Here is a 15,428-nt window from a genome sequence, read left to right as displayed (position 1 = left end):
GGTGGTCAAGGATCTCTATCCTAATCACTAACCACAACATGAGAATTGGCAAGGATCAATCCCACTAAGTTAACCCCTAACTAATAGTAGAGGAAAGTCAAGTGAGCTATATCAATCCAAGTCCATAAGTCCTAGTTCTACACCTAATCAATTGGTGAGATCTAGCGTTAATGGCTCCCAATTGTCAATCACTTGGACATTAGTGACTCAAGAGTTCCTAAGTTACCTTTCCAAGCCAAGAGCACAAAATTCTACTCTAAGATCCAACCAAGCATTTTATCAAACACTTGGAAGGCATAAAAGGAAATCATAGTAAAAGTGCAAGGAATATAAATCTACACTACTCAATTGCAAGGAATTAAACAACAATAAAGCAAATCAATAATAAAAGAACATGAATCATAAATTGCATTAGAAGAAAATAGAAGAAGAAAGAGTGCATCAACAACAAAGTAAGCAATTACAAGAATGAACTACAAAATTAGAGAGAGAAAGAGTAGAGGAACAAGAAATTGTAAAGGAAAAGTATATCAAAGCATGAATTAAACCTAGATCTAAGAAATTCTAATCCTAATTCTAGAGAGAAGAGGGAGCTTCTCTCTCTAGAAACTAAACTACATGATGCTAACCTACAAACAATTGCTCCCCCTTGCTTGGACTTCAATTCTGCATGAAATACACTCAGAAACAAGTTGGATTTGGGCCTGGGCAGCTCAGAAATCGCCCCCAGCGAATTGCCTTTAAGTGGGCCACGTGAGAGTATCGGCGCGTGCGCGTTGACTGGCAAATTCTCAACCCGTGCGGACGCGGCATGTACGCGTGCGCGTCCATAGGCGAAACCACTTTTGCGCGTGCGCGTCTGGTGCGCGTGCGCGTCCTTTGGTGCTTTCTCAATCTTTGTTTCTTCATGCATTCCCCCTTTTGTATGTTTTTCTCCTTATTTCTTCCATCTAATACTTGCCTTATGGACCTGAAATCACTCATCAAACGTATCAAGGGATCGAATGGAATTAAAGTGAATTAAAATCACCAATTTAGAGCCTAAAAAGCATGTTTTTACACTTAAGCAAAATTCAAGGGAGAATTACAAAACCATGCTGTTTCATTGAATAAATGCGAGAAAAGGTGACAAAATCCCCCAAAATAAGCACAAGATAAATCACGAAATCGGAGTTTATCAAATCTCCCCACACTTAAACTAAGCATGTCCTCATGCTAAAATCAAGAAAGAAGCAAATGGACATCAACATTTATTCAATGCAAACTAACTAAATGCAACCTATCTATATGCAATCTATCTATATGAATGCATTCACTTGGTCAAAACAAGTCAACTTCCAAGAAAACATATTTAAGTACAAGGGCTAATGCCATAGCAGTCAAATCAAACCCACAATTGAATTGAATCATTGAAAGATTTTACAAACTTGCAAGAAAAGATGATCATGGGTGGAAACATGTGATTGAGCGATCGAACCCTCGCCGAATGTGTATCCGCTCTATGCACTCAAGTGTATGGGGTTGATTCACTCAATTCTCCCCTAATCATGATTTTCAAGATTTTTTTTCATCTAACAATCAACAATTATTTTATGCATGCATACAAATATCATGAGGACTTCCCATAGGTTTTAATGGGGTTAGGGTCAAGGTAGGATGCATATGTCAAGTGAGCTTGAAATTCGAATCTTTGATTAACTTAAACTTCCCACCTAACCTATGACAACCTATACAATTCTAAACAAACCTAACTACCCATTCTTCACTTTTTTACACACTCATGCATTCTCTTTTTGATCACCACCCATATGCATTGACTTTTATTGAATCTTGCTTTGGGGCATTTTGTCCCCTTTTTATTGCAATTCTTTGTCTTTTTTTTCTATTTCTATTATTTATTTTCATTTTTTTCTTTCTTTTTTTATTTTTTATTTTTTATTTTTTATTTTTTTTATTTTTTCTTTTCAAACTATAATATATATACAAGAACATCAATGCATATGGTTTACACATGCTTAATACATGAGTATGTACCCAATTCCCAAGATTCTCAACACAAATACAAAAACACACTTTTATCTCTACCCAATGTTCCCAACTCTCCCAAAATCAAATGATAAACACTCTCACTAGCCTAAGCTAATCAAAGATCCAAATTAAGGGATATTTATTATTTTTCACTTAGGCTTGTAATGTGCTACAATTAAGAACAAGTGGGTTAAGCATAGGCTCAAAATTGGCTAACAATGGAAGATAAGAGGTAGGCTATTTGGGTAAGTGAGCTATTTGAACAATGGCCTCAATCATGTAAATGCATGTATACACAAAATAATGGACATATAGAATTAAACAAATCAAAGATTACAATCATAGAAAGAGAATAATACACACAAGAATAAAAGTAAGTGGTTATGTATGATGTAACCACACAATTAGGCTCAAATCTCACATGCTTGTGTTCTTAGCTCAAAAATCATGTTCCACAAAGTATATAATTCAAGCAAGTTCTAAAATTTTTTTTTCAATTGGGGTGCCCTATAGATACATCCTTGGAAAATATCATGATTTTGACTAAGCTTAATATATACATATGCAATGCAACCAAAAAAATCTAAAAGTCCTAAAAATGAAATGAAAAAGTGTTGGGATTAGAAACTTGTTACCCAAAGACGCTGAATGGTCGGATGACTCCCCACACTTAAAAGTTTGCACCGTCCTCGGTGCACTCAAAGATGAGCAAGGGGGTACGGCGACTTTCCGAGTTGCTACCTTCAGCTGGTAGGTCAACCGGTTGCTGCGTGTTCTTCCTCCCGCTTTCATTTTTGCTTATGGTGCATCGATCATGAAAAATAAAATAAACACCGTAAGATGAAAATATACAAAAGCTAGGAAGCATGAATTGTTGGAATGAGGTGGATCACTAGAATTGAGTGAGTGAATTGGTGTGACATTTATGAAAAATAGTTGTATGTGTTCTAACTTGCATGCGGGATAGAACTCACACTCTAGTATTTAAAAATCATGTCATAATTATACAAAATAAAACATGCACTTCACTCATTCTAGTGTGCTTGAGATACTTTAAAAGACTTGTAGGCTAAAACAACCCAACAGGTAGTGAAAAAGCATAAAAGCATTCAAGCAAAAATCAAGCAATTGTGGAATTGGATAATGCATGGAGATTGATTGATGTGTAAGTAAATTTGATGAACAAAATGGTCTAGAGAGCTCACACATCAAACAATGACACATATTGAAGTTGTTGCAACACCTAAGTGACATAGAGATGAAACACATGGATGCTATGGAACTTAGGAAAAAGGATATAGAAGTCAAAAATCAATCACATAGTAAGCGTGGTCCACAAAGCTTGAAAAGCTCAAAAATACGTTACTAGGTAAGCTTTCGATCTAATTTCACAATTCCACAATCTCAATGCATAAAATAGGTGATGGTCACTTAGAACAAGCATCCTAAAAAAATGCATTGATAATATACAATTTCCTAACAATGGATGATGAATGCATGGTGGCCAAAACATGCAATTCAAAGAGGTAAGATGCATGAAGGCAATGTAACAAGTACTTGGTATTCAAAAGCATTAAACATGAAAATTTCCGAACCAAGTAACCAAATATAACCTCAACAAAGAATCCAACAATGACAATTAACATCAATGATGTTAAACTAACATCCTATCAATAAGCAGCAGCAGTAAACAGTAAACAAGATTAGTAATCCAACACTTATAATGGAAAACAAAAATTAAACAAACTAACTAACCAAAAAAATGGTGTTACATGATATTTGGTAGTGTTGGATGATGTTTGAAGGGTGGAAAGAAAAGAAGAGAAGAGAGAAGAAGGAAAGTGATGAGCGGATATTTTATACGCTTTTTGGGGTTAATTTCATATAGTTTTTAGTATATTCTAGTTAGTTTTTAGTCTATTTCTATTAGTTTTTAGGAAAAATTCATATTTCTGGACTTTACTATGAGTTGTGTGTTTTTCTGTAATTTCAGGTATTTTTCTGGCTGAAATTGAGAGAGCTGAGCAAAAATCTGATTCAGGCTGAAAAAGGACTGCTGATGCTGTTGGATTCTGACCTCCCTGCACTCAAAGTGGATTTTCTGGAGCTACAGAATTCAAAATGGCATGCTTCCAATTGCGTTGGAATGTAGACATCCAGGGATTTCCAGAAATATATAATAGTCCATACTTTGCTCAAGGATAGATGACGTAAACTGGCGTTCAACGCCAGCTCTCTGCCCAATTCCGGCGTCCAGCGCCAGAAAAGGATTAAAAGTTGGAGTTCAACGCCAGAAATGGATCCAAACCTGGCGTTGAATGCCCAAAACAGCCTTATGCACGTGAATGGTTGAAGTCTCAGCCCCAGCACACACCAAGTGGGCCCCAGAAGTGGATCTCTGCATCACCCATCATAGTTTACTCATTTTTTGTAAACCTAGGCTACTAGTTTAGTATTTAAACAACTTTTAGAGACTTATTTTGTATCTCATGACATTTTAGATCTGAACTTTGTACTCTTTGATGGCATGAGTCTCTAAACTCCATTGTTGGGGGTGAGGAGCTCTGCTGTATCTCGATGAATTAATGCAAGTATTTCTGTTTTCCATTCAAACATGCGTGTTCCTATCTAAGATATCCATTCGCGCCTAACTATGGAGAAGGTGATGATCAGTGACACTCATCACCTTCCTCAGTCCATGAACGTGTGTCTGACAATCACCTCCGTTCTACATCAGATTGAATGAATATCTCTTAGATTCCTTAACCAGAATCTCCGTGGTATAAGCTAGATTGATGGCGGCATTCATGAGAATCCGGAAAGTCTAAACCTTGTCTGTGGTATTCCGAGTAGGATTCTGGGATTGGATGACTGTGACGAACTTCAAACTCGCGAGTGCTGGGCGTAGTGACAGACGCAAAAGGATAGTAAATCCTAATCCGGTACAACTGAGAACCTGCAGATGATTAGCCGTGCGGTGACAGCGCACCTGGACCCTTTTCACTGGAAGGATGGATGGTAGCCATTGACAACGGTGATCCACCTACACACAGCTTGCCATAGAAGGACGTGCGTGCGTGAATCAGAAGACAGATGAAAGCAGAGATTCAGAAGACAAAGCATCTCCAAAACTCCAACATATTCTCCATTACTGCATAACAAGTAACCTTTAACCCATACTCTCATGCTTATTCACAATTCAACTGATAAATAAAATTGACTTCCTGACTAAGAATTGCAAGATAACCATAGATTGCTTCAAACCAACAATCTCCGTGGGATTCGACCTTACTCACGTAAGTTATTACTTGGACGACCCAGTGCACTTGCTGGTTAGTGGTACGAGTTGTGAAAAGTGTGATTCACAAGTCGTGCACCAAGTTTTTGGTGCCGTTGCCGGGGATTGTTCGTGTTTGAACAACTGACGGTTTATTTTGTTGCTTAGATTAGGAAAATTTTTCTTTTTGGTTTAGAGTCTCTTATTATTGTTCTTAGTCAAAAATATCCTTCTTCAAAACAAGTGTTACATTTACTGCCCAATTGGCTAGAGCGTTGGTCTAAGTCCGTGGCAGTTTGGTACACTCTTTTTAAAATCTTTTTCAAAAATAATATTTTCTCTATTAAATTTTGTGCCAAACTTTAAGTTTGGTGTTTTCTAGTTGATTTCCCTTTGATTTTCGAAAATTTTAAGTTTGGTGTTCCTTCTTCATGTTCTTGTGTTCTTGTGAGTCTTCAAAGTGTTCTTGAGTTTTCCTTGTGTCTTGATCTTAAAATTTTAAGTTTGGTGTTCCTTGGTGTTTTCCCTCCAATTTTTTCGAAAACAAGGAGCATTAGATCTAAAAATTTTAAATCTTGTGCTATTTTATTGTTTTTCTCTTTCCTCACTAAATTCAAGAATATCTTTTCTCTCTAATTTTAAAACAAATTTTCAAAAATTATTTTTTAAAAAAAAAATTCAGATTTTTTTCTTTTTAAAAATTTAAAATCTTTTCCAAATCATATCATTTTCAAAACTTCCCTACCACTTTCTCTCCCCTCATTTTTTCGAAAATCTTCACCTACTTTTATTTATTTTATTAATTTATTTTATTTTCGAAATAAATAAATAAATAAATAAATAAATAAATTATTTTCTCTATTTTACGTTATCTCCCTTTCTCCATCATGGACCTAAGCGGAAATGAACAGTCCAGGAGGATTCTGGGGTCATATTCTAACCCCTCTACTGCTTCATATGGGAGTAGCATCTGCATACCCTCCATTGGAGTCAGTAGCTTTGAGTTGAACCCTCAGCTCATTATCATGGTGCAGCAAAGTTGCCAGTATTCCGGTCTTCCACAGGAAGAACCTACAGAGTTTCTGGCATAGTTTCTACAGATTGCTGATACAGTACATGATAAAGAAATAGATCAGGATGTCTACAAACTATTACTGTTTCCATTTGCTGTAAAAGATCAAGCTAAGAGGTGGTTGAATAACCAACCTAAGGCCAGTATAAGGACATAGAAACAGCTGACAGAAAAATTCCTGAATCAATACTTTCCCCCAAAACGGATGACACAGCTAAGGCTGGACATCCAAGGCTTTAAACAAGGAGATATTGAATCTCTTTATGATGCCTGGGAGAGATACAGAGAGATGTTACGAAAATGCCCTTCTGAAATATTTTCAGAGTGGGTTCAGTTAGACATCTTCTATTATGGGCTTACTGAAGAAGCTCAGATGTCTCTGGATTACTCAGCTGGTGGATCTATCCACATGAGAAAGACGATTGAAGAGGCTCAAGAGCTCATTGATACAGTTGCCAGGAATCAGCATCTGTACCTAAGCAGTGACCCTTCCATGAAAGAAGAGGTTGAAACAGCAACTGCTGAACTCAGTCCTGTAAAACAAGCTGCTGAATTCAATCAGCAATTGGACTTTCTAACAAAGCAGTTAGCCGAATTCAAAGATAGACTACAAGAGACAAGGATGGCTAATATACATATGGAAGAACAGTTTAAGCAAACAAAGCAGCAGCTGTCAAGGCAAATAACAGAAGAATGCCAAGCAGTTCAATTAAGAAGCGGGAAAACATTAAATACCCCACCTCAAGGCAGCAAAAAGCTAAGAAATGAGCAAACCACATAAAATTCACCTGAGGACAATAAGAGCCCAGGGAGAAGCAATTCTGGAACTAAAACGCCAGAAATTTGGTGGAAGGCTGGCGCTGAACGCCCAGACCATGCTCAGGACTGGCGTTCAACGCCAGAAACAAGGCAGGACTGGTGTTCAACGCCAGAAATAGGCAAGGATCTGGCGTTGAACGCCCAAAATGTGCAAGATCTGGCGCTGAACGCCCAAAATGGGCACAGTTTTGGCGTTCAGACGCCAGGAACAGACAAGGAGTTGGCATCTAACGTCACTCCAGTTTCTAACTCTGGCACTCAGTTGCCAGTGAGGGATCAGACACACACAAATGCTGAAAGCAACCCCTCTAAAAAGGCTTCTTCAACCACTTCTGTAGGCAATAAACCTACAGCAACTAAGGTTGAAGAATATAAATCCAAGATACCTTATCCTCAAAAACTCAGGAAAGAGGAGCAGGATAAGCAATTTGCTCTCTTTGCAGATTACCTCAGGACTCTTGAAATAAAGATTCCATTTGCAGAAGTACTTGAGCAAATACCTTCTTATGCCAAGTTCATGAAAGAGATCTTGAGTCATAAAAAGGATTGGAGAGAAATAGAAAGAGTTCTCCTCACTGAAGAATGCAGTGCAGTCATTCTGAAAAGCTTTCCTGAAAAGCTTAAAGACCCTGGGAGTTTTCTGATACCATGCATATTAGAAGGTCAATGCACCAAGACAGCTTTATGCGATCTTGGGGCAAGCATCAACCTAATACCTGCATCCACTATCAGAAAGCTTGGCTTAACTGAAGAAGTTAAACTAACCCGGATATGTCTCCAACTTGCTGATGGCTCCACTAAATACCCATCGGGCGTGATCGAAGACATGATTGTCAGAGTTGGGCCATTCGCCTTTCCCACTGACTTTGTTGTGCTGGAAATGGAGGAGCACAAGAGTGCTACTCTCATTCTAGGAAGACCCTTCCTAGCAACTGGACGATCCCTCATTGACGTCCAACAGGGGGAAATAACCCTGAGAGTCAATGATGATGAGTTTAAGTTGAATGCTGTCAAAGCCATGCAGCATCCTGACACATCAAAAGACTGCATGAAAGTTGATCTTATTGACTCTTTGGTAGAAGAGATCAACATGGCTGAGAGTCTTGAATCAGAGTTGGAAAACATCTTTAAAGATGCTCAGCCTGATTTAGAGGAGTCAGAGGACATGAAAGAGCCTCTGAAATTTCTTCTGGAAGAAGAAAAACCTCCTAAACCCGAGCTCAAGCCATTACCACCATCCTTGAAATATGCATTTCTGGGAGAAGGTGACACTTTTCCGGTGATCATAAGCTCTGCTTTAAATTCACAGGAAGAGGAAGCACTTATTCAAGTGCTAAGGACACACAAGACAGCAGTTGGGTGGTCCATAGGTGACCTTAAGGGCATAAGCCCAGCTAGATGCATGCACAAAATCCTATTGGAGAATAATGCTAAACCAGTGGTTCAACCACAGAGGCGGCTAAATCTAGCCATGAAGGAAGTGGTGCAGAAAGAGGTCACCAAATTACTAGAGGCTGAGATCATTTATCCTATTTCTGATAGCCCCTGGGTGAGCCCTGTCCAAGTCGTCCCAAAAAAGGGAGGCATGACAGTAATTCATAATGAAAAAAATGAACTGGTTCCTACAAGAACAGTTACAGAGTGGCGCATGTGTATTGACTACAGAAGGCTCAATACAGCCACCAGAAAGGATCATTTTCCTTTACCATTCATAGACCAGATGCTAGAAAGACTAGCAGGTCATGATTATTACTGCTTTTTGGACGGCTACTCAGGCTATAACCAGATTGCAGTAGACCCTCAGGATCAAGAGAAAACAACATTCACATGTCCATCTGGAGTGTTTGCTTATAGAAGGATGCCATTTGGGCTGTGTAATGCGCCTGCAACCTTCCAGAGATGCATGCTCTCTATTTTCTCTGATATGGTGGAAAAATTTCTGGAAGTCTTCATAGATGACTTCTCAGTATATGGAGACTCATTCAGCTCCTGTCTTGATCACCTGAAAATTGTTCTGAAAAGATGCCAAGAGACCAACCTAGTTTTAAACTGGAAAAAATGTCACTTCATGGTGACTGAAGGGATTGTTCTTGGGCATAAAATCTCAAACAAGGGAATAGAGGTGGATCAAGCAAAAATAGAGGTAATTGAAAAATTACCACCACCTGCCAATGTTAAGGCAATCAGAAGCTTTCTGGGGCATGCAGGATTCTATAGGAGGTTTATAAAGGATTTTTCAAAAATCGCAAAACCTCTGAGCAATCTGCTAGCTGCTGACATGCCATTTGTGTTTGACACAGAGTGCCTGCAGGCGTTTGAAACGCTGAAAGATAAGCTGGTCACAGCACCAGTTATTTCTGCATCAGACTGGACATTACCATTTGAGCTAATGTATGATGCCAGTGATCACGTCATTGGTGCAGTGTTGGGACAGAGGCATGACAAGCTTCTGTACGTCATTTATTACGCTAGTCGCATTCTAAATGATGCCCAGAAAAATTACACAACCACAGAAAAAGAATTACTTGCAGTGGTTTACGCCATTGACAAGTTCAAATCATACTTAGTAGGATCAAAAGTGATTGTGTATACTGATCATGCTGCTTTTAAATATCTACTCACAAAGCAGGATTCAAAACCCAGGCTCATCAGATGGGTATTGCTTCTGCAAGAGTTTGATATAGAAATAAGAGACAGAAAAGGGACAGAGAACCAAGTGGCTGATCATCTGTCCCGGATAGAGCCAGTAGAAGGGATGCCCCTCCCCTCTCTTGAGATCTCTGAGACTTTTTCGGATGAGCATTTATTTGCCATTCAGGAAACACCATGGTTTGCCGATATTGCAAACTATAAAGCTGCAAGGTTCATACCCAAGGAATACAACAGGATACAAAAGAAGAAATTAATTACTGATGCAAAGTACTACTTGTGGGATGAACCCTATCTCTTTAAGAGATGTGCAGACGGAATAATCCGTAGGTGTGTGCCTAGAGAAGAAGCACAGAGGATCCTATGGCATTGCCATGGATCTCAATATGGAGGCCATTTCGGAGGTGAGCGAACAGCCACCAAGGTCCTCCAATGTGGCTTCTATTGGCCCACACTCTATAAAGATTTCCGAGAGTTTGTACGTAACTGTGACAGTTGCCAAAGAGCTGGTAATCTGCCTCATGGTTATGCCATGCCTCAACAAGGAATCTTGGAAATTGAGTTGTTTGATGTATGGGGAATTGACTTCATGGGACCTTTCCCACCATCATACTCAAACACTTATATTCTGGTGGCAGTTGACTATGTATCAAAATGGGTTGAGGCCATTGCCACACCCACCAATGATACTAAAAGAGTGCTGAAGTTCCTCCAGAAACATATCTTTAGCAGGTTTGGTGTCCCTAGAGTATTAATCAGTGATGGGGGCACTCACTTCTGCAATAAACACCTTTACTCTGCCATGGTTCGGTATGGAATTCGCCATAAGGTGGCTACTCCATATCATCCACTAGGGGTGCACAGACCCGGCCCGGCCCGGCCCTAAAGGAATTTGGGCCGCGAAGACCCGGACCCGAAGTGACCCGAAGTGGACCCGGGAAAAAAAAATGAAATCAGAAGGGGAAGTGAAGCCGGGACCGGGCCATGGCTCGGGTCACCCGGACCCGGCCCGGTGGCCCAGCCATATACACATTACACACACACAAACGCGTTACAGCCTTACAGTACAGGTTTGAGGTTTCTAATTAGGGGCTAGGACAACACAGAACACGCATCGCATTCACTGCCTCGTGCCTCCTTCAGCAGCTCAGCGCCTCAGCCCTCGCCCCTCAGCCATTGAGGCTCACCCCCACACCCCAAGTCCCCACTCCGGCACTCCCCATGCCCCACTTTGGCTCTGGCAGTCGCCACTCCCACGGCGCAGGCCGATCCGGTGACCTTGACCTCATCTTCTCTCCCCACGGCCCATTTCGAGTCTCGCGGCACACACCACGCAGTCGGCGACTCCTCCCTTTCTCATCTCTTCACAACCCTCCGTGGTCACCCCAGTCACCGCCGAAGCTCTTCGTTCGACGGACGACAGTGACGACGTACGGTGCTGCCCTGCTTCTCGGCGACGTTGCTCTGCTCTGCTCTACTAGTCCTGCTCCCTCTGCTCTGCTCTCTTCTCCGGTCTTCTTTTCAGGTCTTCTGCTCAGGTAAGTAATTAATTTTATTATGTCATTAATATTCTGATTAAGGATTAGGGTTTTTGATAAACAGAATTTGTGAATTTTGGTTGTAGGTGTTGATTTTCATTATTAGAACTCTGATTAGGTGTGGCTGTTGATGTGTGTTTAGCTTATTTTTTGTTCTGATTCACTGTTTACTACTGATTTCTGGGTTTACTAATTCTTTACTGAGTAGATGTGGATTTACTGATTCTTTACTGATTAGGTGTGGGTGTTGATGTGTGTTAAATGATTTGTTTAGCTGATTTGTTACTGATTATCTTGTTCAGTTGTTCTTATATGACAAGTTGAGCTGAACTATATTGTACAGGTGCATTGGACCATAACATTTATCAGAGCGAAGGTTCACCTGCACCAGAAGATCCAGAGACAGCCAAGAAAGTAAAATTGCTGAATGAGAGTATGAAGCAAAGCTTGGTTTAAGGTAATCCAGCACTAACCATTTTGGTATTTTGCGCAATGAAGCTGCACACACGCATTCACATGTTCATATTTTGAGAGTATGAAGCAAAGCTTGGTTTAAGATGTTTGGCATTGTTTGGCCATTTGTGACTCTTTCAAGTTGCATCATCTCCTGCCTACAGGACAAAGAGGGATTGTTAGTGTAATATGGTGAAGAGAAAGATTGGATATTGTATAATCCTTATTCTGCCTTCTAGTGTTTGTTTGGTTGATGATTAATTGTATGTAAGCATCTTTTTTTTTCTTTATTGTATGATCATTTTTGTTTGTTTGGTTGATTGCTTGATCATTACTTGTATGTAAGCCATTTTATATGTTGAACTTGGTCTTTGCCCTCTAATTCAGGAGATTTAACCATACCTTTAACTCCCATGCTAGGGAGATTATTACAAAGTAATCACGATTTATTAGCTGCATTTTAATAATTGGTGGCTATTTGATCTTCTTGTTTTACATTATATGAAAAATGAGTAATTTTATTTGTTTTGTAGGTTTCACTAATGCATCCACATCACAAGGAACAAGTTGACAACATTAATGGCTATTGATAGAGGATGATTATTCTTATGTATTGTAAACCTTAACATCTTATTTGTATTGACTTTAGAATAATGTATATTATTGTGTTATTTGTATTGACTTAAATATTTAGTGTTATTAGACAATATTAGTATTGGACTATTGATTGTGATGATGCTTTGGTATTGATTGTGATTATGTTTTAATTTCGAAGAAGGGTTGGTTATGGCCCGGTTTTCACCCGGTTTTCACCCGGTTTAATTGTGGCCCGAAAGACTGTTGGTTTCATCGGGTCTAGGGCCGGGTCTGGGTCTAATAAATAGACCCGGTCTATATTTCGGGCCGGGTCTGGGTCACCTCAAACCCGGCTTCACCCGGCCCATGTGCACCCCTATCATCCACAAACTAATGGGCAAGCTGAAGTCTCTAACAGAGAATTAAAGAGAATCCTAGAATGGACAGTAAGTACCCGTAGAAAGGATTGGGCACGAAGCTTGGATGATGCTCTGTGGGCTTACAGAACAGCATTCAAGACCCCTATAGGGACCTCTCCATACCAACTTGTGTATGGTAAGGCATGTCACCTGCCCGTGGAACTGGAACATAAAGTCTACTGGGCAACCAAATTCCTAAACTTTGATGCCAAATTAGCAGGAGAAAAAAGATTGCTCCAACTAAATGAGCTAGAGGAATTCAGATTCACAGCTTTCGAAAATGCCAAGCTTTATAAAGAGAAATAAAAAAAGTGGCATGACAGAAAGCTGTCATCTAGAATCTTTGAGCCAGGACAGAAGGTTCTGCTGTTCAACTCTAGACTCAGGCTATTCCCCGGGAAATTGAAATCCCGGTGGAGGGGACCATACGTGATTACAAATGTATCACCATATGGTTATGTGGAGCTTCAAGATATTGATTCTAATAAGAGGTTCATTGTCAATGGACAGAGAATCAAGCATTATCTTGAAGGCAACGTTGAGCAAGAGTGCTCAAGGCTGAAGCTAGACTAAAAGCTCAGCAAGGTCCAGCTAAAGACAATAAAGAAGCGCTTGCTGGGAGGCAACCCAGCCATGGGGCATCAATCCTCCAAGCATTTTGCCCTATTTCTATTTTTATTTTTATTTGTTTATATAGAGTTCATTGATAACAAGGTAAAGAATCAATTGCATAAGTGACAAACCCCATTTGTAGGGTTTATCTTGTATTGATTTTTGGGGATTTTATCAACTTTTACCCACATTTATTCAATGAAATAGCATGGTTTTATAACTTCTCCCTTAATTGTGCTTAAGAGTGAAAACATGCTTTTTAGGACTTAAAATAGCTAAATTTAATTCACCTTGATTCTATTAGATGCCTCGATATGTTTGTTAAGTGATTTCAGATTTAGGAGGCAAAGATTGGATTAAGGGAATGAAGAAAAAGCATGTAAAGTTTGAGAACTCATGAAGAAATGATGGAACCAAAAAGTTGTCAAGCCTGACCTCTTCGCACTTAATTGACCATAACTTGAGCTACAGAGGTCCAAATGATGCGGTTCCAGTTGGGTTGGAAAGCTAACATCCGAGGCTTCGAAACGATATAAGATTTGCCATAGTTGCATCGCGCATAGGGGCGCGCACGCGCACGGTACGCGGACGCGCCGATGGTGGCACATGACCCACTTAATGCAAACGTGGCCAGCGATTTTAGAAGCCTTGTGGGCCCAATCCAACTCATTTCTGATGCTATTTAAGCCAAGGATTGAAGGGGAATCAACATACTTTTCATACTTTACTTTTACTTTTAATCATTAGTCATAGTTTAGTTTTAGAAGTAGTTAGAGTTAGAGAGAGAAGCTCTCTCTTCTCTCTAGAATTAGGATTAGGAATTAGGGTTAGATTAGGATCTCATAGTTCTAGGTTTAATTCAAGTCTCCTTCTACTTCTACCTTCAATTGATGATTGCTACACTTTGGTTCTTCTCTCTATCCCTATTCTCTTGTTGTAATTTCTCTTATTTTGTTTCTAGGTTTTGTAATTGAGATACTCTTGTTCTCTTTATTTTCTTTCAATAATGCAATTTGAGGTCATTCATGATAATTGTGATTTCCTTGATTGTTGTTGTTAATTCTTTACATTCAATTGTAGTTAGAATTCATTCTTGTTGTGATTGACTATACTTTTCTTTTGTGCCTTCCAAGTGTTTGATTAAATGCTTGGAAGAATGTTAGACTAGAATTTTATGTTCTTGGCTTGAGAAGGTAACTTAGGATTTATTGAGTCACTAGTGTCCAATTGATTGATAGTTGATAGCCATTAACTCTAGCCTTCATTAATCCAATTAGTGGAAAGCTAGGACTTATAGACTAGGATTGATATAACTCACTTGACTTTCCTTTGTTAATCGATTTAAGGATGACTAAGTGGGATTAATCCTTGCAACTACCATACTTGTGGCTAGTGATAATGATGAAGACCCTTGACAACCAAACCTTGCCAAGACCATTTTGTGAATAAAGTTTTCCTACCATTTACTATTCACATTCCTCATCCAAAACCCCAAAATAAACAAGTCCATAACCAATAACAAGAACACTATCCTGCAAGTCCTTTGAGAGACGACCCGAGGTTTAAATACTTCGGTTTATAGATTTTAGGGGTTTGTACTTGTGACAAACAAATTTTTGCATGAAGGGATTATTGTTGGTTTAGAGACTATACTTCAACGAGATTTTATTTGTGAAATTCTAAACCGTCAAAAATCTGTTCATCAATAAGCTCACAGGGTTACAGAAGGAATCTGCACACAAAACAGAGAAAAAAAGCTCACTTGCAAGAAAACGCCAGTAAGAGCCTATTTTGGGCGTTCAGCGCCCAAAAGGGGCAGCCAGTGGACGCTGAACGCCAGTAAGGATAGCAATCTGGCGTTCAACGCCAGAAAAGGGCAACAACTAGGCGTTGAACGCCCAAGAGATCAGCATTTGGGCGTTGAACGCCCAAAATAGGCAGTGTTTGGGCGTTCAAACGCCAGGATGATGGGGAGGAGGTAAATT

The sequence above is a fragment of the Arachis hypogaea genome, chromosome 11 (genome assembly GCF_003086295.3).
Source record: "Arachis hypogaea cultivar Tifrunner chromosome 11, arahy.Tifrunner.gnm2.J5K5, whole genome shotgun sequence".
Lineage (NCBI taxonomy): Eukaryota > Viridiplantae > Streptophyta > Magnoliopsida > Fabales > Fabaceae > Arachis > Arachis hypogaea.
Note: the sequence above shows the minus strand (reverse complement) of the source record.